Source organism: Larus michahellis, chromosome 9, assembly GCF_964199755.1.
Source record: "Larus michahellis chromosome 9, bLarMic1.1, whole genome shotgun sequence".
Classification (NCBI taxonomy): domain Eukaryota; kingdom Metazoa; phylum Chordata; class Aves; order Charadriiformes; family Laridae; genus Larus; species Larus michahellis.
Genome location: NC_133904.1, coordinates 43,676,861 through 43,699,599, shown reverse-complemented (window position 1 = coordinate 43,699,599; position 22,739 = coordinate 43,676,861). Strand labels below are relative to the sequence as shown.

Genomic DNA, 22,739 nt, shown 5'->3' with positions numbered 1-22,739 from the left:
CATCTCTTTTTGTATTATCAACCACTATTTTCCCCACTGTGACCGGTCATAGAGACATTGCTACCTCTGAATCCCAAGTGCCTGACACTTAGTGTGATTTGTTCTGTATCAAAAACTCCAGCTTTGATCATGAGATCAGGAAGAAAGAATAGCATCTTTTTCTTCAACCATCATTAGTGCTTCAGCAGAAAGTAAAAGATATCTTAAATATGGGAAATATGTGTATGAAACCCATGTGTATCTGGACTTCTTATGGCTACATTAACAGCACTCCTAAGATCAGTTGTGCCTTTTAGTAAACCGCTCTAGAGTAGATAAATCTTCTAAAAGCTACTAAAGGACCACAACTTTAACTGTGCAGTTGTACAATGCCACATGTTTATTACAGGATTACCTCTATCATTATTTATATCCCTCCACACCACAGCAAACCACTGAAGTTAACAGAGTTAAGCAAGAGTGAAAGGAAAAAGGAACTCATCAGGCAACCCTGGAGCCCATTAATGAGGTACTCGCTCCTGCTGTGGAAAACATTCTGGCTCAGTCACAACTTGCCTGTCCACAGGCTAGTGGAAGGTACAATTAGCAAACGCTATTCTATTCACAGGACCTCTTCATACCCCAGTCACTCAAAGAGAAACACAGGTTGTTCCAATAAGCTGCAGCACATGCCAAAGCTATATAGCAATAGGCACAGTAGCATTTTGTTCCTGTGCTTTTGGAAAACCCAAATAGTAATGCTTAGCGCTACCAAGAAAGTCAGTAAAGAAAACACCCAATTGATTCACCATTACCTCCTTACTAAAGTGGACTCGCTTGGGGTCCCTCACTCCAAACTGAGGTACATTTGACTGCTGGAATGCTTATAATTCAGGGTAGGAGAATTTTTGAATACACAGCTTGTCCTACATAGTAATAGAGTTTTACAAAATGTTTCTGTACTCAATCAAGACCTCTCTCAATCATTTCACTTTTATGTAAAGCCTAGGAGACCACAGTTATTCAATTTACTTAAAAATTAATCTCAATGAAATTTGGAAAGCATAGTCTAGAGGCTTCAAAGGAGAATAATTTTTCTATTCACTTGAATACTTTAATGAACAGTGACGTTTGGATAAAACTAGATGGGGATTCATTGCCAGAAGTATGGCAAGTCACAGCTCTCAGAACTACTGTTACTGGTTGTCTGCAAGCAAACTTAGGACGGTGTTATTTTTGCATGTAAGGTATTTTCCTGTAACTATTTTCCTGTAACTCAGTTCACATCTGTAAATGGTAATGACATTTCTTCACTTCTCATACATTGTATGTCTACCTTGTCTCCTAGAAACACCAGTTATTTTTTACATACACGCTCTCCTAATATGCACATATTTAACCCGCCCACACATGCTATCTAAATCTAAAGACAATGACTGTCTCTTTTACCACATTTTAGTTGACTTTTTGGAAATCGCTGAGGTTAGCTCCAGTGTCCTTGGTTCCACGCTTGCTATTTCATCTAGGCTGGCTTCTGTCACCAGATGGGATTCATTTGTTGTTTGAGCCACTGTGGACTGAAAAAGTTTGGGTCGTATGCAGAGGGGCATTCCCCAGATTTCTGGACAGTGGTGTATACGTGCATACTCTCTGCACCGTCTCTGACCTTCACGGGTGTGAGTTATAGAACATAGACAGAGAGCCTAACTCCACAATACCAGCTGTAGAAACTTTTAGTCTTTCCGCAGCATCAGGCAAAATGAAAGCTATCTCACACATCATGCCTAGTATGGCAGAGTCGTGATTTAGTTGGTCCTACTACCGTGAAAGATAATTATACAAGCAGGATTTACTTCAAACATCAGAAACACTACATTGCTTAAGTCAACAATTTATGTTCCCTTCATTTTGAATGAGAACTACAACAATATAGCTCTACGATAGCAAAATTGATGATTGTATGCAAACAACTACAGCAGAAAATTTACAGAACCATACATATATAAAATAGACGAAAAACTATTTCCCTTTGAAAATGAAGTTTAGGCAAAAAATGCAATCATGAATATAATGAAAATTGTTATCTTTTTTAACACTACTATCATTAACTGACAGCACAGGCACTTGAGAGTTGCCTGTAAATTAGTTTCCATAAGAGATGAATTTTTTGTATTCTGCATGGCTGATTCAACAAATAGAAATAACTGCAAGGTATTTGGCCAGTTAAAGATATTGCAGGCTGTCAACGAACTGATGGAAGGACTACCGTGACTGAGAGATGAGACAGTCTCTATTTCACAGCCTGAAGTCCAAACCACAGACTCCCTTATTTTTCTCCCACTCTCTCACTCTTGTATTTGCATGAGTTCGGCTCTGGCGATGCTTGTTGTGATGCGAAGGCTAGCCCCGACAGTTCCCTGGGACTCTTGCTGCCTACAGGGCCAAGTCATCATACCTAGGGACAAAGAGATGAAAGTTACGGTCACCTGCTTTACCTGACCCAGTGGTGCTTTCCCCAACACACATGTCCTTGCGATCACTGCAGCAGTGCAGAATTTGAGGAAAGCAAAAAAGTACATCTCAGAAAATGCCATTCTACAATGAACCTAGAAGTCATTCCTGCAAAACAGAAATCTACAGTGAGGAGGGTTTTGGTGGAAATTGTGTTTCTGATGTTTTTTCAAAAGGCAAAAATGTTCTTTAACAAGTTCAGTTTCCCAGTGTCTTGCTAAGTTACGCAGAGAAATATCTAGACCATATACACACTAAACAGGAGCAGAGGTGTGCATGCGAGGGATGGGGCGGAGTATATTAGGAATGAAGGATTCACTTTCACAGCCCTACCTCCAGACTCAGTCTTAAGCTGGACGTACATTCCTCCCATAAATTTTCCTTCACCCCATTTTAAGCTGCATCAAGGAGCTACATGTCAGCACAAACCATTGCTAGAGTCTGAATTCATAAATATCAAAAGTTACTGAATCTGCAGACCTCAGGGAAGTAGATTACATTCTATTTATACTCATGGCCAGATTCTCACCTCTACTTTAACAGCCTCAAATTACAGTATGTTTGCTGGCATAAGTAATTTCTCTGTTTACACCAGTTTATGTGAGGTCAGACTGCATATGACAGAGGAAGAATGAATGGATTAGTGCAAATTTATACTACAGTTTCAAGATATTGAAGCAGAATGTGAAAACTCACAAATTAAAACTGTTTGAAACAAAACTGATTTATTTATGATGCTCGTGACAAGAGAAGGAATCAAAAAGTGGCTGCAAGACAAATTCTCCTGCATAAAACCTAATATTGTCTCAGATCAACATTTATCATTTCATTTTTGCCTTATGATATTTTAACCCATATTTAAATTGCCATCTGAGAGAATTTCTAAGCTTCCAGGAATGAGTCAACCATCATTTAGTCATAAGAAACCCCATATAAGTACTGCCCATTTAAACACATACATAAAGCATATAAAGTTTCAAGGATAAGGTATACGAGTAAGTCATTTTAGATCAAGCCAATTAGCTTATCAAGTCTGAATCACTTTCCTAAAAGCTTTCGTTACAAAAGAAGTTTGCAAACTCACAACGTACAAGATCATAAGTCAACACACCAGCCAGCTGTGCATCTAACAAATAACTGACAGAAACATTCGTAAGTTACTGTAATTTCACATTCTGTATTTTTAGGATTTTTAAGAATCAATCTACATGGGGGCATCAAAGAGACTGGGAGAGAACATGCATTTCCCATTGCCCAACAGCAATCTTCAAATAACCGAGTTACTCCTTTTCTTTAGCAAATAATAACTTCAATAAAACTCAATGCAGGATCTTGGCGGATTGGTGGGTTGTCTGAATGCAGATTTCAGTGCTACACATGGTTTGCTCAGAAGGGACTAAAGGCAGAGCTGTTGCAGGAAACAAAAATACCACCCAGTTCCCAACAGAAAGATACCAGCTTTCCCATGGTCTGTGTTGGGATGAAGATATCTGGAGACAAGAGGACCACAGTTATACAGGCTTTTCTTTCCCTGATTGTTGCTTCCTGAACATTTAGAAATACAAACCTTTGAAAACAGAAATAAACTGAGGGCTTGCATGGCATCCAGCTGAGTTAAGAGCACTTCTGTATGTTCTTGTTTGTCTTTGTTGCTGTGTGGGAGCTAGTCTCGGGAGAGGATCAGTATTCACAGTGAAAATCCTGTAGCCATTGGCCTTCCGCTGTTACAAAATAGGAATTATTTCCTTTAATGATAAAAATAGTAGTGGCCCCTAATTCTCCACCATAAAAAGATTCAGGTGATTGTTCTGACCTACGCCGCCAGCTTCAGAAGTTTGACCTCGCTGTTATTTTGAAAAATGAGGAGCTGATTTCTTAGTTGTGAGCTATGAGAACAAACACCAACCTCCCACTGTATAACAGAAAACTACGATTCCACTACACGTTATCCTTAGTACACATTATCCTTATTGAACATTCAAGTTCTAATTGAAATTAGCAGTTAAGCAAAACCTATCATTTTACAGTATGTACATTAACTTAAAAAATTAAGTTGTTTTCTCCTAGATATTAATGTAAATTTCTGCTGAGCCAAATCTTAGATATTATAACCAAGGTTCTCTTGCCAGAAATCTTGTGCATCTGTTGGGCTTCTCTTTTACACCTCTTGACGAGGCATTAACATTTTCAAGTTGAACACTTGCCCGACTCTGGTTTCTGCGGGGTGCTGTGGTGCTGAGAAGTGGCTGGAATGCGGTTACCACATCCTCACTGCTCATAGCACATCCCAAGGCGAGTCCTTCTGGATGGATAAGGGTTCCCAAGATGCATCCTTAAGTGCTCAAATATTTGATATCATGTAAAAGAGCAGAACATTTTCACTTTGCATAAACAATTAGTTTAATGGTACCTTCTTCTTCGCCTCTCCACAAGGAGGAATTTTAATGAGGCCTTCAACATTTAAGATAAAGATGTACTAGATCTGTAGCTAATTACAGTAGCCGATTAGTCCAATTAGTTATCTATTAGAATAAATGATACTCTATTTAAATGGACTGCCTCATTTGAAAAAAAAAAAAAGACAACAGAAAAAAAAAGGGAAAAAAGAAATCTTGCAACTGATGATGAATTTCATAAAATAACAGATGACCTGCATGGAGCTTTTTTTAACTGTCCTCCTTTTAACTGTTTAGTGTATTAGACAATGCACTTAACCCACTATCAAAACACATGCTCTTTTTATAGGCTTTGAACTCTGTTCAAATGTGCCGTCATTTGTCTAATCAAAGCAGCTTTGTCGATGCCATTTTAAGAGAAGTGCCTTTGAAATAATATCAGACCTAACTCCAAGGAGTAATACATGCAGAATGGATGAAATCCATTTCTTTTTTTGTAGTATAATTTCCTTTAGTGTGTGTACAGTTGTCTTATTTATATAATGTTATGTCCAAAAAATTTCCTTTCCAGTTAATAGTATCCATTCTAAAACGATGAATGTTACACTGGGTAATTTTAACTGCATTAGTCATTAGAAACAGTTAGAGAAAAACTACATGGCAATTCTCAATTACTTTAAACTGAAAGTGCTATTTTCTAAAATGAGCAATCTAAACATAATCATGTTTTATGACAGGCAAAACATGTTCAAATTCATTTTGAAAACACCACATGCTTTAAAAGAAAAAAAAAATATCACGGTATTTTATTCAGGGGCGTTCCCAATCTGATCTTAAATATTCATAATTTACCTAATAAACATGCATGGAGTGTTGGTCAAAGCTCCTGTAAGAGTGGCCTGGTGTGATTTGGTGGAGGAGGACATACTAAACTGAGTTCTTATTTCTCCACAAGAGAGTGTAAAAAAGATGACTGCAGAGAAACAACACAGCTTGGCTGCTCCCAAGGTTAAGCCAAGCCATTTCTCTCACTGAAAATTCTGGCCCAAAACAGTCCACATGCTTTAAAGAACTGGAAAAACTAAAACTCACGTTTCTAACCAAAGGTGTTATGCGCTGATATTAAATTCACTTCCCCGTTTCTGAAAAACAGATTCAGTTTTCTTCTGGATGTCCAGTGTTACACTAAGGAGACTTTGGAAAGAGAGTACAGAATGTTTGAATTGAATACTGAGTACAAGAGGTTTTTCTTTTTTTTTTTCCACCTGATCTCTTCTGAAACAGTACTAAAAAGAAAAATAATGCCACCAAAGTTGATTGTATCATAGTAACAACCTTAGTAAATGTTGGAAGATGAGAAGCTAACAATGATGCAACTTCTTACTAACTCAAGTCCCAGATTTTACACTTTCTCAATGTAAGGCTGTTACTGTATTTATCATTTATTTGCAAGATATCTAGTCTAGCAGGAACTAAATCTTCAACAAAAGTTCCTGCAAATTACTATTAATAACAACACATTTTTCCCTAATGAATCTCCCCAAAACCTGCTCAAAATACATCATGGTCTTGAATATTCAAATATGATGTGATAAATGTTCCCAAAGCTATTTCTAATCACATAAAATATTAAGTCCTTAATTTAAAAGGAAATTCCTGGATTATTTTTTAAAGAAAACAAGGATTTTCAGTGTTGTTAGAAATTTGTACATCTTGCATGAAAGTAAGATTCTTCTGCATATTCTTTCCTATACTGCAATGAAAAGCTTGAGACAAAATATTCAGTAAACAAAGACTCAATCAGATTATTAATTTTAAATGCTAATATTTTTTTCCCCTTTGAATGATGATTAATAGACATGTACTACCTTATAACAATGTACCACCTGGTACAATTACAGTTTAGAGAAACAATGACAGGTAAATGGATTAAGGTCCAGGCAGAATTCTTTTCCTCCCTCTTCATCCTCTGAATGCAGAGTTCAGATGAGGTAATAATAATTTTATAAAGTAAAGCTGTCCAAAGAATTGCAATATCCCTACACAATACTTTCCACACTGTCTTTCTGACACCCGTGATAAGATGAAAGACAAAGAAAAGCAAAATGCCTTAAATTATTAGTCGCTAAAAAGGAGAATCCAGAAATGCAAAAGTAATTCTTCATTACTCCCTTAATAGCACGTTGGGCCCAGCACAAACTGCAATTACTGAAGACCCGCTTTCTAAATAAGAACAACTCTTCAATTCAAAATTGATTTCAGTGTCTTTGGAGGTGTGAAGAAGCCACACACAACCACAATAACTCTCAATTCCAAGGAGAGCATTATAGGAAAAAGAAGCAGCTTTCTGAAAGCAAAAAAAAAGGAGCAGCTAAAAGGGTAAAGACGCTTACCCATGATAGGAAGACTATTAAAAGATACCATTATTTGAAGCTCACAGTAAGTGTATAAAAATTTTCAAGACTATATTAAAGGAAAGGGGAAAAAAGATATTGCTTTTAAACTGCAGAATAAAAGAGACTATTAGAAGTAAAAAACCTCTTGCACAAAGCTGTAGTTATCACTTAATTAAAAAAAAAAAGAGGTGAAATAATGTTAACGAGCTATATTTAAAACAATAAAACAGGATTCTGAGACTTAGAATGCTGTCTACATACCGAAATGAACACACACACGCACAGAAAAACCCACTTTCTGAAACATATCAAAAGGAACACACCAAAGAAACTATGGGGTCCATAGATCTCTGAGCTGTAAACGGTGCTTGAAGCCACAGGAGAAAAGAGTACAATACGGGAGCCTTCTGTTAAACACAACATTTTCTTGGAGAGGGTGCCTACAGGCACCTTCCCTTGATCCCACCCATTCCCTCGTCTTCCTGCCAGCTCACTGTTATCACCAAAGTGCAGTATGTACCTAGCACTACGTATTAAAAAACTGTCCCTGTTGCCGACAAAGATGTTGAACAGCACTGGTCCCAGTACTGGCCCCTGAGGAAAGCACTCGTCGCTGGTCACCACTTGGACACGGAGCCATTGACCGCAACTCTTTCAGTGTGGCCATCCAGTCAATTCCTTATCCACCAAGTGGTCCATCTATCAAATCCATGTCTCTAAATTTAGAGACAAGGGTGTCGTGAGGGACAGTGTCAAATAATCTCATTTAGGATGCCTTAAATCTTCCATGCAGAAGAGCAGGACACCAGTGGATCTACCACATACCTTCCTATGTTGAGCATTTTCAAACCCTACTAATAGTTTTGACTTAGTTCTTGAGGAACTAATACTTCAGAAAATCAGCTCGTAAGTTCATGGAGGCCACAGTCTTCATTTGTTCTTCAGCAATGTTGGCCTGACATACTTTAACTGACTGATGCATCCCAGTGCATCTGGCCCTCCATCACCTGGCTTGCATACTTCAAGATAAAAACATGTCAATAAACATGACAAAAGTACTCCCAGACCATATCACGTTCATTGCCTCTTCTTGAACATTTCCAGTCCTCCTCATTTATTTATTTACATTTTGGTGTACTAAAAATGTGAAATTTTCAAAAGAAAATCAGAATATTTGTAAAGTCTTTTCTGGTCTTGTTTTAGTTCAGCTCAACTGTGGAGCTGCCTACTCAAACGGACACATTTAAATGTAGCAGATGCTTACAAATATGCCCTACTTTTACAGTCATCTTTTCTTTACGCATTTTTATTAGCTAGTAACAAGCAGAGCTTCCATGCAGCTTTTGAGGTAAAAAAGACTTTTTTTTGAAAAGCAAACACAGGCATCTAATAAGCAAGTACGTTTTCAAGCAGAGTTGGTGTGTATAGCACAATGGGCTCCATTGAGAAATATTTGAAGAAAGATTTTTATATCCAATTTTCATGGATCTGTGATTACATGGTGATGAAATCTAATTTATTACATTATTCACCAGAGAGAAGTTCTGGTACTTTTGGCAGGTTTCTCAGCATGCAAACAAACAAACGACTGCCTACATTGCCCAGTGTGGAATTTGCTGTTCTTTGTTTTTGCCATAAATGTCTACACTTTATAGCTGCTCTGAGCCAGTGATTCAAACAAAATAAGAAAGCAAGCGGAAGTCAGTGGAACAAGGGAAGGAAGAGTCGTAACTAGAAGAGCAAAATATTTGTGATTAATGAAGGCTTCTGGTGGCACAGAGCTTACAGTAGTAATTATACAGCATCGAATATAGTTCCAAAAATAATAGCAATGTACTATCACTCTGTGGAAATACACTCCAAAGGCTTACTTTTAATACTACGAAGACTTAGCCAGAACACGTGGAAGATAGGAAGATCCCAATATACATCACTGAGATTAGCACCTTGTCTTTAATTCAGTAGATGGGAGAGAAATAGCAAATCTAAGTTGTTTTACCAAAGTATAGGTAAGTTATTGACTAAGTCCAGAATAAGCAAAACGCAGAAAGTCAGCTTATCCTTAAACTATATACCACAACCTTTGTTTGGTTACCTTGTATTAGCATAATGACTTCAGCTTTTTATTTTAGAAAAGACCATCATTACAATGGCAGTTTATCCCTTCCAATAAAATAATGATACAAACACCGGAGAGAAAATGCTGCTAACGGGCGCTGTCTAGGAAGTCTGGTTTATTTACCAAGTTGCATAGATGATTATATTTTATAGAAGAACATCATAATGTCCATAAGGGAGATCCACAGCAAGCGCGAGGTAGAAGATTTCAAGTATAGAGGGATTTATGGGATGGAAATGGTACTGTGGTAATGAATCAGATGACAGAGGGCACTTAGTGTGAAGCTGGATATCAGAACATGGGAGAAAAATCTACAGGAAACTAAATTTACTTATCTCTGTTGCTTGTGGAACAGTTTGTTACATATTATATTATATTACATTCTTTCATTTTCCTCATGAACAGGTATTTTTCATGGAGTATCGTTTCACGTGAACAAATCTGAGGGTATACCTACAAAGCCCATCAGTACTTGAAAGGTCAGACCAGCTTAGCAATACTGGCTGGCATCTGAAGGAGGCCTGTTAACCTCCGGAGGGCTAGCGGGGGGTACCTTTCACCAGCAACATCAGAGAAAGGAAAGAATTAAAGACTATGTGTTTCCTGAAGGAAACGCTTACCTCAGTCCAGCTGGGATCTACTCAGATCACTGAGCTCGGTACAGCTTTTGTAAGACGAGAACGTGAAACGTGCATCTTTTCTAAACCCCACACAAACACTACAAAGTCTACTTACGAAAAACATTTGATTCTAATAGCCTTTGCTGGCTACAATGAAGATGCCATCTCTTCTATTAATTTTGACAAGTTCAGCTTAATTGTTTTCAGTATTCTGTCACTAGCATTGTTCATTTTAAATAGGTACATCAATTGGAAGTGGCATTAGCACATTAGTTAAAGGTTAGTTGTTCAAGAAGCATGGTGTATTGAAAAGAAGTATATCCTTATTTCATTAAAGAAGAAAGACACCTTTTCTTCTAATCAACCTATGAGTACACCAGGACTCATCTAGCATTTCAATTGGCAGGATTTTGATGCCTGAAAGCATAACTTGAAAGTCCTCCTGTAAATCCTAATTGCATCACCTTCATTACAATTTTATTTGTCCCTTATTTTGTCATTAGATTTCTGTGTCTTTTGTGTGAACCACTTCCTTGTTTATGCCTTTAGTTTGTGCTTCACTGACCTTTGTGACTTCTTTGCTTGTTGCAAAAGCTTGACAGGGAACAGGATATAATTCAATAAACAAAACCAACAAATTCTCCAGAAAAACTGCAGCAGAAATTTGTAATAAATACATCACACATGATTTGAAGTCATTAAAAAACACAATTCAGCACAAAATGTGATAATGCCTTTAGATGTGTTAAATTAGCATTTAATTTTAATTTAACAAGGCTGTTATTGTATAGAATTTAACAGCACTCAACTGTGAGAGAAGCACGTCTGGGAGCTTGATGAAGATACATTTACTACAATTCAAACCCAAGCCATTTATTGTCGTGTCAACATCCTTTACTTTTTTTTTTGACAGTCAAGTCTGGCTGCCCTTTGCGTTTCCAGTATCAGTTGAGTAAAAGCGCATTTGTGCACTGGGTCATTTGAGGCTCGCACAGCGGCTAGTTGTATGTATACACCACTTATGCTTCACTTAAAACACCACCGAGTATCGGTGTTCAGAACCGGGCCTATCTCAGAGAAAATAATGCGGCAGCCTCTTAGGAGTCTGATCGCAAAGCTTGTTCCATCTGGCTGGTCAGTAGAAAACTTTTTGTAAAATTCAAACACATTTTCTTTTAAAAAAAACATTGAAAATGCTGGAGTTTTTTTCAAGACCAAGATATTTTTGAAAGATTTTATATTTGATGGTATTGCCTTTGTTCTAAAAAAATATTCCCCCCAAATACTCAAGGATTCATTTCTCTCTCAAATACTTGAAATTTAATTTAAAATGCTGTGATTTTGCTTTAAAGATTAGTTCCTGATGTACTTGCTTTTTTAACACCTGTCTTTTATATTCACAACATATTTGGGAACTACAGCACAATATACATAAGAGGCAAACTGATTATGACACGCAGGAAGCATCTTTACAAAAAGTTTGCATGTAGAGTCAATACCAAGAAACAACTACCCTTAAATCATCTTCAGAAAGATAACAGCTTTTTTTTTGTGCTGTTATGCCCACATTGAAACATTAACAGAGCATATTCTGAGGAAATTTAAAAATCGGAGAGTAGAACGAGATAAAAAACGTGGAAGAATCTTCAAACAGTAGAGTTTCTCATAAAATTCCTATTCCCTTGAAATGGAAAATTCAATTTTCAACTTACTATGGCATTTACTGCTTTATTTCTCCGTTTATCAAGCTAGCAAGCAATTTAAGGTTGAGACTTTTCCTGTGCAGGGGTCATACGTTCTCTAAAGCTTGTCCTCACGCTGCCTACACTACAAGCATCAGACAGGAAACCTGGGAGCAGATGGGATCATTTATTGGCCTTTGTTAGATTGAGACCCAAGAATCACAGAGAGAAAAACCTACTGTCAATCCTTGAGCTCGTATAAACGCGATTGCATTAAATGACAATAAAAGACATCCCTTCTAATTAAGCCTCATTAAGTACCTTTTTAGCAATCAGATGGTATTGAATTAACTGAGAATAGCTGACCTATAAAATCTAATTCAGACCTAGCTAAAAATCTATTTCGCCGCAGGCACTCTTTCTTTTTTGTCATATGTCACAAATGATCTATTGATAAAAACTGAACTTGCCTTAAATAGCACAGCCATTGGGATCTGCGGAGTGTGACACTTAAATATTTCACCCATTTGAGACACATAAATTATTATCCAAACTTCTGTGGTCAAATTTTACTGCATTCACATTACATAAATAAACACAACCAGGCACCCTTACAACACTGCATCTTACACGTGGCTGAAACCCACTGCGCCATACTCTTTCCCCACCTTTGACTGATGTGGCACAGCTGATCTCATCCACCCCCTCCCAGATTCCACCATTCCTCTCCAATAAATCAACTTTGTTGGAGAAAAGGGGGAAACTCAAAGCTGTCAAATTCTCTCCAGCCATTAGTTTCTGCCACAGGGAATTTGCAGCCAGATTATGACCACTCTATGTCATCTAAGTGATGCAAATGACCGTATTAGAAAATCTGGCTGAATACAATGAGACAATTAAGGACTTAGTTAAATCTGATTAAGGGCATGGGAAAATTCTCTTGCATAGGGAGACTGCAAAAAAAGACTTGTTTACCTGAAGACAGACCTGAATGGGGAGAAACTTGAATAAAGAATGAAAATGCCAACAGATCTGGAGCAGCAGGATTAGGAACTCTTTCCATCACTCCCACAGTAGCACAAGGATCATGGGGTGGAACTCAAAAGTGGCACATATAAAACAAAATCATAGGAAGATACAACTACACAGGAACTAATGAGTGCACGTAGTCCTACAGCAACTTTGCCAGATTTGCCTAGTTCTTTGCTCAGTATCATTTTTTAAGGAGGAAAAAAGTACCATTTTTAATTTGAAGAGGCTGTGTGTAGCTTTTTTCTTCGATTTTGCACCTTTCCCTGAACCACAGAATTGTATCAGTTAAATATATTTATTGTGCATCTCCCCCACCTTTCCATTTTCTAGTCTAGGAAATCAGTAGTCTTTTTCTAAGTACTGTAGGGGAGCTGGTTCTTTGGGATCTTCATGCCTGAAAAGAAATTTTGACAATTTACCCACTCTAGCTAGATATTATGATAAGGAGGGTCATATAAATAAGTCCCTCTGCCTTTGAAATATTTATCCTACCTATATGCTCCTGAGAATGAGTTACATACCTGTGAAGAGGAACATTCCTATTATTCCCAATTGACAAGTGGGCAGCTGAAGTATGAGGGTAGAAAAAGGTCCAGATATAAAGATATCTAAATCCCACAGGAGAGACTCATTTGATATGACACTTCACTCAGTGACAGAAATGCTTGTTACTGGATACTAATCCAATCGCTAGCTTTGCCTTCTCTTCAGCTGCTTATTGCTAGCAGCTAGGAGCAGATTGGTCCAGAACTACTATGCAAGCGTCTCCTGTGGATGATACTACTTCTTCAGGAGGTGGCCACAGTAAGGCAGACGGATTTCCGGTGACAGGTGAATGCCCATCTTCCCCAAGGAAGGAATGCACAGAGAGAAATAAAATAAACCCCAAAGAACTTCAAATCAAACAAACACAAACAACCAAATCAGTAGAAATAAACTATTTAGAGCGGTAAGTGGGTAGATACAGAAACAACAGAAAGCAATAAAATAAGCTACTTGCTTTTCAGAGCACTATCCTTAGCAAATAAAACATCTCTATGAACGAACACAACCTCAGGAAATGCCTAGCAATTGTTCTCAGCCACTAAGTACAGCCATTCTTAATGTCTGTACTTTAATTGGTTTCCATAAACCTCTTTATCAGCTCATAACTCCATAGTTCTGCTACATTCCACCAATTAAATGTAATGGCACTAATGCAAACTTATGCCAGTTTTTTTCATTTGTTACAGTAAATTTTTGTTTCTGCAAATCCAGACTAATGTTCTACTGCACTTTGGCTTTGAATTTATCCAACTTCCCCATGAAGTCTCCTTTGTAAACACTGCCAGCTGGAATTGCCATCTCATGGCCATTTTACCATTAGTTCTGTGCTATTATTTGAGAAGAATTTAACGGCAGCCCTGTCATTGACTTCAGCGGTATTGGAATAAAGCTACTCACAAGGTAAGTGAAAAGAGAATTAGTTCGCATTCGGTGTCATGAAAAACACCATCTTGACGAGACAAATTGGCATAGCTTTATACATAAATGCCTTCTTTACTTGGATAATAACCTTTCAGAGGATATTAGAATTTTATTGCACTTTTAAAAACAACTTTTACTGAGATTCATTCCAGCTAAGACTTACTATTTGATACTGCTTCATGCTACCATAAAATAGTACCAATGTTTTTCACTTTATTTATTCTCTTGGAATTCTGTAAGTTTTTTTTTCCTTTAAAATTAGCTTCTGTCACGTGAATAAGGAGGAGGAAGACTGCAAAAATGTCTGTGCCTAGTACGCCTGGTCTCAGCTGGATCTTCACTGCTAATGCATTTGTACGTCACACTTAGCGCAGTATTATTCAAGGCAGTGGGTGCTAAATGCTCTTCAGTTACACAAGACAGGGAAGTTTTGGCCCCAAACTACTTACAACCTCATGCCTCTTATCTAAACTGACAGTAAAAATAAATAACGAAAATGTACTGGTTTACCTCCAAAAAAAAAGAGAAGTGCAGAGCAGGAATGCACACAACCTCCTGTTAGACACCCAACAAAGCATTCCATTCCGGAGAAGCCAAGGCTTCCTTCAGTGCCTTTATATTGTTTCAGAAATCTGCTCCGATTGCTTATCGTGTCGCCTGGGAGCACTAACCCTAGACCAGGACCTTATTGTGCCAAGTGCACTGCAAATGACCAAGTGTCTGGTTTCAACAACTTCTACTGAAGAAATAAAGAGAAAACGGACATGGTGTGACTGTATTGGTCAGAATGGAAGAAAGTGGTGTCACCACATCAACAGCTTAACCAATGTCAGGTGATACAGGAATGGCATGAAAGTCAAGTTTTTAGATTAATTCTGTTATCTGTGACATGGAGCTTTTGGACAGTGACTTCCTAAGGGGTCATCTCAGTTTTCCCTATTAAAGAGACACAAGTGAAAAATTGGAACCCTCAGAAAAGGCACTGTAAAAAAGACGTTGAATATGCAGTCAAATGTCCAAGTGTAAAGGTTTTTTTACGATGCAGTTTTATGAATATTCCAGCAATCATTGTTAGCATTTCACTGTCTACTATCAGAGCTATGCAAGCAGAAGAATGCTATTCTCACTATGTTCCTTCAAAAGCAGAAAACAAGCCCAAAAAACCCAAAAACCATCCTGATTTTAAATTGCAAATGTCTATCTGGTTGTCTGTTTTTGTTTTCTGAAGAGTTACAATTAATGTAGACTTTGCAACTGCTTTTTCAACCTATTGTATACAATGAATATTTAAAGAAAAAAATAAAGCTATTGCAGATGTCCTGGGTTCATTAAAATTGGGCTTATAGCAATTTCAGTGATTAACAGGCCTTGAGGGAAAAGTCTTCTTTAAATGGTTTGTTGAAACACAAAAATTCTTATAGCAATATGAAGCTCAGATTCTTTTCACCGGTGATATATTCTACAATATTCAGATTTTCAAAGATCTAACTATAAAAAGGAGTTCATGCATTTCAAGCATGTAAGAAAAGACAATAGCTCCTAATTAAATTTTGCATCCTTTGCTATCTTTAAATATAAAGACAGAAAAAAAGATGCCCTATTTTTTCCTCATGAGGTACATTAGACACAAAGGTAAAAAGAACTGCCTCCTCTCCTTTTTACAGGGTGTAAGGTCACACGATGTGCCGCCGTAGACAGACAGAAGGAACTGGTCAGCGTTTGAAATATCTACTTAGATTTCCACAGTTACTATTACAGATTTAACCAGATTTCATGGAATTGACCTTTGTATAACAGTCCTTGGAACCACTTACAAAAGAATACTTTCCTAACTGCATTTTCTTTCTATTTATATCCACTCACGCAGCGTGGAAACTGGAAATTGCTCGTTTGATTCCACCACAACTCCAGAACGTCAGGTTGCACAGGGCTGGCTGGGGCACACAATGTGGTGCGCTCAGTCAACAGGAAGAGTTATGTAGCGCAAAGCATGTGTGACAGCCTAATTGGGAAATTCAGATTGTTCTTTTGTATCTAAAAAACCACACGGGATAGGCTGCGATATGACTCTCTGACTTGCTGCCTTTGCCAGCCCTGATATTTGTGTTACGCTGGGAGCCTACGGCTGCAGAGCTTGACGTTCCTTCTCCAACAGCAGCACTTTCAGAGTGTGTTATCGCACCATCAATCTTCCAGCTCACACTACTGCAGCAGATGGTACGCACAAACCCAGGGTGTATTTGTCTGGTGAAAAAGTAAATAAAATTATACGACAGTAAAATGCTGACATCAGTGGATATGCTGATGAAAAGCTATTAGTTTTAATGGTGCAAAAAATTACGTTACCAGAATTCATTACGTATCTGTACAAAAAAACCCCGCAACTACGTAGTGACCTCTAAAGAGAAAAAAAGGAGCTAAAATGACTCTAGATGCATAGGAAGAATGCATACAAATACATACATACGTGGATAGTTCCCTGATCCTTAGTCCCATATTGGGACGATGGCACACAGAAGGGGACAATACTGCTATTTTCCTCACTAGCCAAGACCAGCAGCCTCTTAAGACTCTGCCTCCCAGAGCACATGTTCTCACTATTTTCTCCTAAGAAACTTTTCTCCTTCTTACCACCAATTTATCCAAAATGGGACAGTTAAATCTATTTTAAATCTCTTCTGCTGGATTCCAATTACTTTGATGTTCACTGCATTGTTTTGAGTCCTTTCTCAGGACTGAAGCATTTCCTGAGGTTTGCAAGTCAGAACAGGTTTTTCATTTGATGCGAGGCCAACACATAACAAGAAACAGTCCTTTTTACAAACCTGGCTGTGTGCCTATAATGCCCTAATTTATGAGCACTGCACCTATCCAGTTCTAACACCTCCAGGATAGTTCTGGGACCACATGAACAGCATCTCTACCTCTGAAGGACAAGTACCCTGGAACCAGCTACTTTTGGTGACATGTATTATCTATACCAGTTTAGTATAATACTTGCTGTAAAGGTGCCACTTTGCCCACAGAAGTAACAAAACATGTGCTATTTGGTAATCTAAATAAGTCGGACGAAAAAGAAAAGAGAAGGGCAGTGACTTTCCTCAGCTCGCCCAATGCATCGCAGAGTCAGGAACAGGACCAACATCTCCTAAATACCTTCTGAACTCTCGGTGTTTACAGGATGAGTAGCTCTCATAATTCCTGATAGAGAGAGCAGCTGTGTAATGCCTCTCTAAAATCCTGCAGGTGATCTAAGGAAAGAAGAATGAGCAATACACAGGCTGCTCACTCGTTTCGCACCAAACTAGTAATACCAATTAAGCTCTGCTCAAAGTTACCCTGGAAAATGGCAAAAATGGAGTGTGGCACTCTTTATCTCCTCAGTAAAAAATGAAAATAAAAATTAGGGTTCCTGACAAACTAGGAGCTACTGCTGAACATAAATGCATTTTCATGGTCATCTTCTGTCAATAGCAGCTTGGAGAGGCCTTGGACATTCCTCACCGTGACACTGAATAGAAAGCAAATACACCAGCAAGATAAAAAAATAGGAAACAAAACCATAAGCTCTGACAAAAGAAAAAATAATCTAAAAATACTTCAGGTGCTTTCAGTTACTCGACATCCTGATAATCAGTTCTTTCCTCATCTACTTGTGTAGGTTTAACAGCAAAGTCAAGCTGTACGTCCTTCACTCTGTTATCCTCTAAAAAGAAACTTTAATCGCTCTTTATTCCACATTGGGTACATTACACACATAGGCATAAGGAGATTAGTAAAATCAAATCTTTTTGTCTTTTAATATATACAGCAGTGCAAATAAAATAGAGAAATGAGAGGAAAACACAAGGAATGTGAACAACTGAGAAGAGAATCTCAGATCAGGCAGAAAAATCCTCAAGGACTTATAAAAAACAAACCTCTTCAATGAACCAATCTGTGGAGTCAACTGCATAAAGTCAGTTATTCCGTCCCTCAGTCCCAAACCCAGCAACAGGTTGTGCAGCAATAATAAAAGATTTCCTCATCTGCTTCTTCATCTACTGTCCACTGATATTTTCGCCGTCAATGTAAAAGAAAGGAAGGAAAATGGAAGGGAAGGATGCAAAGAGAACCAGCTTTTTGCTCAGCAGCAATAGCAGAGGCAGAAGCAGATGCTACCTCAGGGATCAACCTGTCAGCCTTACCTTTCCCTCTCCTTTTGCAGGGTACGTGCGAGCAGCACCTACAGCAGCCAGAAACTTTATTTCCAAGGAGTTTCACTTTTCCTAGGGGGGTTGAGTATATTTTGTATTTTCTTCTGTGACTCTCAGCCACGCTCAGTCTCTCCACTGATTTGTATCACAGTGTGGGGCGTAAGTTCTATGTGACCACACAAGCACTGATGCACCAGAATAATAGAATAATTATTCCAAACACTGATTTCAGTTGTTTTCTTCTGACATAACTTCTGCCTTGCAAGCAGTGAAATTTCACACTTTCCACAGTCCTTTATTTGAATCATTCTGAAAAATGAACCTAAATCTGTTGAATTCAAATAATTAGATGGGTCATAACAGCTGAACTCCAGCCAGACAACAACTGTAAGAACCGACGCATCTCTCTCACCACGGTGTCAAAAGCCACACAGCTTTAAGGCTTGACCAAGGGCTAACATAGCACTAATAATAAAAGCCTTGGTTCTTACTGGCTTGATTAACACACACACACACAAAATATCTATTCAAATCAGGATAACAAGCCTAAAAAACCCAGGTGCTCTACAAACAAATTAGTTCATACACAGCCACATCACTGAGCAATGCAATTTGCAGAAGTGCTTAGCACAACGGGCCCTTTTGACTTTATATCTATATAGCTCAGACCTGCTTCAGCAGAACGTGAAATAGCACATTATAAGGAACTTATACAGGGAAATTCTCTCCATAAATTTATTTGTTTGTTTAACTTTCTTCTTGCACCATCAATCACTCAAATGAGCTGTCTTACTTCTTTGGAAGAATCAAAGTCTAACAAGTTAAAACGTGCATGAGCGGGGTGCTTTTCGTGATACTTTTTTCTTTAGCCCAATTTCATTGCCTAAACATTTTCTGCTGCAGTACCAGACTTGCCATTTTCTCTACGCTACCTCTGGCCAACAGGGAATGTCATTAGTCAGAGCAGTCAGTTTTCCCCTTCCCTACAGAAATCAAATGTGTCATCTCCACAGTGCTCCCAGTCTCTGTAAGCCGGCAGAGGAACAGTCTTCGTGTCCCTTTCAAACCGAGCAGGTTCTGCTCATAACACTGAACCTATGTTAGGGAGCTACTTTATGGTTAATTACAATTTCTCCATTTTTGAGCTGAAGAAAATTGATGTGGATGTTAAGCAAAGAGGCTATGAGCTTTCACAGAGAAGGAGCCTGATGTTAAATCGTATGACTCCAGCGTTTGAATTGACCAGGCAGTTCAAGCTGCCTGTAACAGGACATCCTAAGCATTTAGCACTGATAAAAAAATCAGGTTACTTTTTAGGCGTAGATTTTTGAAACTCTTGCTATAAATATCTTCTGGGATTTGCAGGATTTTTTCTTTTAAACAAAAGAGCTCAGCTTAGGAGCTTTGTAGGAAACTCATCCTACAAATTATTTTCTATTTACCAAATATATCATGCTTCTTTTTTTAAACACTACCCCCCAGATATGCCCATTACCCCAGCTGAGAACAAGAGACACCCATTTGGATGGAACTGCTTATTTTACAGTTTTTCGTGTTCTGTATCTACCTTTTGCTCTTGTAAGCTCTATTAAAATGATCTTCTGGGTTTTTTTGTCGTTGCATTTTTAAAGGGCTTACCTTGTCACTCATTAGAACCTTTGCAGTGCAGCTCTGCCCAAGGGTTCTAACCTACATAGCACTCCTGCAGTCGCTCGGGCACAGAAATCCTGCGCTCACCTCATGAAAGACAGATCAAACAGCTTGGGCCAAGGCTCTAGCTGGTGTAAAACTGCAGGGCACCATTATTTAAAAGAAATCTCTAAAGTAGAACTCTCTTCCCAAAATGCGCATTACTCACAGCTGGGGACACAAACAGCAATGTGTTTGGAACTTGGCTACTCTCTAAATCAGGTGCTAAAAGCGCAGCATGTGCGCTATGCTAAGTCACTGTCCTATTCCCAGAGGTGACTTATTGATTTTGAGGTTACACCTCAAATCACGAACTTGCATATAATCCACGTTATCTAGTTGGCCTACATGATGCTGATGTTCCATTAATTTCTTTTTCATAATTAAGTTCACCTCAGAAACAAAGTTGCAGAATTTAGTGCAGCACACAGGACAACCAGGCTCTGAAGTTTAATCTCGCCTAAACCAAGATACGTTTTTGTCACTGAAGATTATAACATTTATGCTGCTTTTCACTTGTCTTAACAGATTTACTGCTCATTTTCTACAGCCTTTCCTGAGGACCAGCATATTGTTGTCATTCTAACGTCACGGTTTAGTTTTCGAGGATAGCTGCTTACTATTTTAAGCTTTGCTCGTATGAATATGGAACAAGTAGCCAAAGTACGGATTTTCGACAAACTTCTCATTGGTATCAGTTCTGCAATGAACTTTAGGGAGGAAGCACAGGTTAGTGGGTGGATGAGAAGCCAAGCAGAAGCCAGGTTCTGAAATCTGTTCTGCTAACGGCCCTCGGGAACACTATACAAACTTCTTTACCTTTTTACGTTTTTAGATTTAAATGGACATGGTAACAGCTTACCTACCTCTTTAGAGTGTTTTCAAATCCTAATATTAATATTTTAGTACCAGGAACTCTTCAAATTATGACCAGAGATTAGACTCATTCACCTCAGCAAATCTCACGACATTCAGGGCGTTCTTTTGGATAAGACACCACCATTAAGAAGGAGAGAGTATAACGTGAGTACTTCAGTGAAAAGTATATTAAGCACACGCGAAAATTAGTTGGATTAGGACTACTGAAAGAGAATTAAACCATCTCTAATAAGTGCTACTTAAAAATACTGAACTAATTATTTATGATGGAGCTTAGTGGCAAGCAGATCAAGGAAACATGGCGAAAGCATCACAACGTCCAATAACCAGAAGCCTGGATGGGAAATGCCAGCAGCCAGGTTTTGAGCCATGACTCAATACCCCCAGGAGGTCAGCACTGAAAAAACTCAAGCTCTAAGTGAATGAGAGACATTTCTGTGTAAATGCCAGATACATTAAGGCACCCTTTAGGGTTTTAGAGCTGTTAAGTTCTTCACATACGCAGCCAATGAAATTTTTCTCAAAATTCAAGCTCTAAACCCTTAATCATTAGTGAGGAGTTACAACTTTTCTACATACATATGAATTGTTCAGTCAGAGCATCACCCCAAATTAAATTATCTATATTTAAAGCTCACGACTTTAATAAAATTGCATATGAAACAACCCTATTTTTCTGCTCTTACCAGCTTTCCAAGTGATTGTCAAATTCTACTGGAAATGTAAGGTATCCCATTAACTGGGAAGAAAACAAGGCTGTGCTGAACTGAGGGGTTATGGCCACAGATTTCAGTAGATTGACTGCATTGACTCACACATTGATGCATTGTTCAAACACCTAACATTCAGCACAGGATGAAAAAGCATATAAAAGGCAAACTCCTTTTGCAGAGGCAGCGCCGTGGAGCAGAGCGGATTCTGAGCAAGTATTTCATGTGCACAGTTCTCCTGTGCACTTTACCACCACGCTCAATTTTCCATTGCTGCACTTTGCCTTTCACACAGATGGATATTTTGAGGAATTTGCTAAGGACTTTGCAAGGCCAGAACAGATCATGAGCATGAATCTAATTTGGTTTGCGTGGATAGCACCAAAAGTTGGAGCGAAAAACTTTCTTTTGTTCTTTCCAGATTCTGTTTCTTCAAGTTCATTTAGAATAAATAATTTCTATTGTCGACATATCTCACGCAGTTCTGAACTACTGTCTAACTCTAGATTTGCTACAGTAAGCCTTTTCTGGATTGGAAATTCTTCCAATACAATCTCATAGAAATTTCTACCAGCTACAGACTTTATCCCACACACAACAGTCAGCATGGTGCCAGGAATATTTATGACACTATTTGTATCAAGTCAGAAAAACTTAGAAATGGGCATTTCCAGTTCAAGAGATCTGATTTTTTTTGCCCCCCTTAATCAAGTAAAGCTTGGCTTCATCTCACCTTAAGCTTTAAGGTCACCTAAAATTCAAAACAGTTAGGGGCAGCAAATCCTCAAGCACTAAAATAACAAACAAAAACAACTTTACATTAGAAAAGGGAAATTGCCTCCTCCTAACTTAAAATATTAACGGTTATTCTCCAGAGATCCACATCTTCCACAGGAAATTACAAAAAACTCAAACCTGGATAGGAAGTACCTACTATATGGAATTTATGACAATGATTCCAATTAAGCTTTAATGTTCAAATGTCATTCATGGAGAAATGCCAAGGGAGTGGCACATTCCAATTTTTGTTACTGCTTCTCTCTCCCAGGAGATACTTTCCTTG

At 38.2% G+C, this 22,739-nt stretch overlaps 1 long non-coding RNA gene across 1 annotated transcript in view; it reads right to left on the bottom strand.

The window, feature by feature from the left end:
- Positions 1-357: 357 nt before the first annotated feature.
- Positions 358-22,739, bottom strand: part of LOC141748387 (uncharacterized) — a 139,197-nt gene continuing 116,815 nt past the window's right edge. The window contains exon 3 of the long non-coding RNA XR_012588978.1: positions 358-2,434. This is a non-coding gene — a long non-coding RNA (uncharacterized LOC141748387). The remainder of the gene's footprint in view (positions 2,435-22,739) is intronic.